Source organism: Agrilus planipennis, unplaced genomic scaffold (genome assembly GCF_000699045.2).
Source record: "Agrilus planipennis isolate EAB-ADULT unplaced genomic scaffold, Apla_2.0 scaffold32, whole genome shotgun sequence".
In the NCBI taxonomy this organism is placed as follows: Eukaryota; Metazoa; Arthropoda; class Insecta; order Coleoptera; family Buprestidae; genus Agrilus; species Agrilus planipennis.
This window is the reverse complement of record NW_020439506.1, coordinates 239,923-243,471: the sequence shown is the minus strand read 5'-3', so window position 1 is coordinate 243,471 and position 3,549 is coordinate 239,923.

Below are 3,549 nucleotides of genomic sequence, written 5' to 3'. Positions count from 1 at the left end.
ATGTTTCCGGTGAATGCTACCTTTTTTATATATTTGATTTATTATGATTTAATTGTGACAACGAATTGAATAAGTATTAAGTACTTCTTCATTTATGTAACCGCAATTGCTAGAAAAAGTAAGTTAGTAACTGCAACATATCTTCTTGAGTGAATTAAATATACCCTTAAATGCCTTCCTTGGAAGGAATCAAACAAAAAACATTTGAATTTCATTGCAACTCTTGCAGCATGTGTAACTCGAAGTTTCATAAGTCTAATTCTCGATAACATGAACAAAATTGACTGGAAACAGTGTTAAGAGTCAGGACTGATGTAATATTTTCCTAATGACATGAATTTTTATGACTCTCATTTCTAGATGATTTGAACAGACTGATTTTTCATAATTTTGGTAAAGTGTATATTTCGTAAGCGAATACCCACAACCCAGACATATTATCGCTAATCGATTTAAATCATTGATGAGACAGCGGCTCCAAAGTTCTTAATTAGCAATCATAGCAATTTTTTTTTATTTTATGGTACACTACATTAAAAGATGACACAAGCACACTACCCCACCGCATCCACCGTTTGTATTGTCAGGGTCCGATCTAAGGGGTGAAGGGAGGGTGAGTCGGACAGAAATGAGGGAATGGAGAGAAAACTCTTATTATATTTCTTAAATTTTTTAAATTACTATTTCAGCTAAACAGAAAATGGAGGCAGTACAAGATGACGTGAAATTGACAGAAGAACAACTAAAAGCAGCTTAAGAAGCAATGAAAAAAGAATTAAAAGCAGCTCAAGAAGAAAATGAGAGAGGCCACAAGAAGAAACGGAAAAAAGCCAGTGCAAGATGACATTTTTAATACGTTACCATTTGAGCTAGAGGCTGTAAATTCTTAAACGGATCAATAGATTTCAGTGCTCCCTTATATTTTTTTTAACGCCGTCTCCTAGTAAGTAACCAAGCAGAAAGAAAACTATAATGTAATGAATTTTCACGATGTTAGAGTTGAGAATACGAGGAAATTTTCCTAAGATTTTTACCAATCTTACATTTCTGAACTAGCAACCCTTTTCGTTTTGTTTATGTATCCCAAGAATTCCCCCCCTTAATACGTTAAGAGAAGTAGTTATTTCCTATGGTTTGTATGTAGGTAATATAATATTTATTTGGGTAATACCGTTTTATCCTAAAACGTGATATTTTAGGAGATTCATCAAGTAAATTCGCTTCGTTAGTTTAACACAGTTTTCTGAAGATTCCTAATGATAATGTTCTGTGTTAGAGACCCACTTCCGTCACATACGCGTTTAGAACAACATTACAGCCGGTTAATAATTAAATCATCCCATCTCTGGAATAATACGCTCATGACTTATATAAAGTACAAACATTCCGTCTTTTGCAATGACACACATTACTGCCCGGAGAGGCTAAATTGCTAGATCGGTCCTGTGTGTTGGACCGGATAATGCCATATTTGGTCAAGTAGAAACTAGTCATTAAGGCAAAATGTATTTTTGGTCGCTCTTTACAAATCAAATCCTGTGAGGGAGACAGGGGAACTTCTGTCTACCATAACCTAACTGACAATACTTATCTATTGCTCATTGCTTATGGGGTAGTAGGGAGTTGGGATGCTGTAAACTATGCAACAATAAGGGTGGATTAAAACTATTTAATTCTAATTGATTATTATTTATTAGCAATAGGTTCGAATAAAGTGCTTTTGATTTTTAATATTTCTTGAAAGTTTAATTTACTATTTACTGAAATAATGTGGTGTAAAATTTTAATATTTCTAGTATCTAGGCAAATTTACTTTTTGTATCATTTTATTGATTAATTGAGACATAATAAATCTTGGTGGTGACTCTTTTGTGCCTAAATCACACTACGTCAATGATAAGAATAAACAAAAAGTATTAAATTAGCTAGGGTATTTACGAGGGTGGATTGATAAGTTTCCGGCCTAACCAAGAGATGACGCCACTAGGCCTACCTTGAGGTGACATTCTATAGTACCATCCTTGGATAGCTTGTAGCTATAGTTTCAGCCCGATCTCCTTGCTAGTGTAGGTTTGACAGCACGCTGAACAAGACGCCTCTGTGGTTTTCGTAAAAATGGAAAAGCAGGAAAATCGTGCTGTCATCAAATACTTTTATTTGAAGGGGTTAACGCCGAAGGAAATTAAAAAAGAGATGGACTCAACACTGGGGACATCCTCCCCGTCATATTCAACCGTTAAGCAGTGGGTTTCCGAGTTTAAAAAGGGTCGTGTGAGCACCTCTGATGGGCCTCGCTCAGGACGCCCCGTTGAGGTCACAACTCCAGATATGATCGAAAAAATTCATCAAATAGTGCTGGGAGACCGCAGATTGAAAGTGCGTGAGATAGCTGAGACCTGTAAGATGTCATATGAACGTGTGCAACATATTTTGCACCAACATTTGCATATGGAAAAGCTCTGTGCAAGATGGGTGCCGCGTTTGCTAACAGTCGACCAAAAATTGATTCGAAAAAACATTTCTACCGCAAATTTGTCATTGTATAAGCGTAATCCAAGCGAATTTTTGCGTCGATTCGTAACCGTTGACGAAACGTGGGTCCACCACTACACTCCTGAAACCAAAGAACAGTCTAAACAGTGGATTGGACCAGGGGAACCAACTCCAAAGAAGGCAAAAACAATTTTTTCGGCGAACAAGGTTATGGCTACTGTTTTTTGGGATGCAAGAGGTATTATATACATTGATTACCTTGCAAAGGGTAATACTATCACTGGTCAATACTACGCAGACTTATTGCAACGTTTGAGCCACGAGGTGAAAATTAAACGACCTCATCTGGCGAAGAAAAAAATCTTGTTTCATCACGATAACGCACCAGCGCACACGTCAATCGTTGCGACGGCTAAAATCAACGATCTAAAGTTTGAATTGATGCCGCACCCTCCTTACTCTCCAGACCTAGCCCCGAGTGACTATTTTCTGTTCCCTAATCTCAAAAAATGGCTTGGCGGTAAGAGATTTGCGGACAATGAAGAAGTAATCGAAGCTGTAAATGGTTATTTTGAGGAGCTTGACGAATCAGTCTATAGAGATGGCATTAATAGACTGGAACACCGCTATGAGAAATGTATCAGCCTTGGAGGAGATTATGTTGAGAAATAAAAAAAAAAAATTTTTAAAAACCTTGTTTTTCTTGGTCAGGCCGGAAACTTATCAATCCACCCTCGTATAATAGGCTAGTTACTTATTCTTTTCAGTTTTTCAAATTGTATTTTTACCTACCTAAGTTTTTTCTGTAATTCTGCTATATTCTCCATGAACGTAGGTAAATAAACAAATTATTCGTTATTTTCAGTTTTTTTTGGGGCGGAGAGGAAACAACCTACAATCGTTGATAACAAGTACAAATTATTAACAACAATTTTCTCCACGGACTAACAGAAGATTATTTTGTGAATGTCACAATTTAAACGAAAACCAATATCCTATTTCAGATTATAATCATTTAGGTAATACAATTAAAAATATTGTCTTCTTTTACTTTCC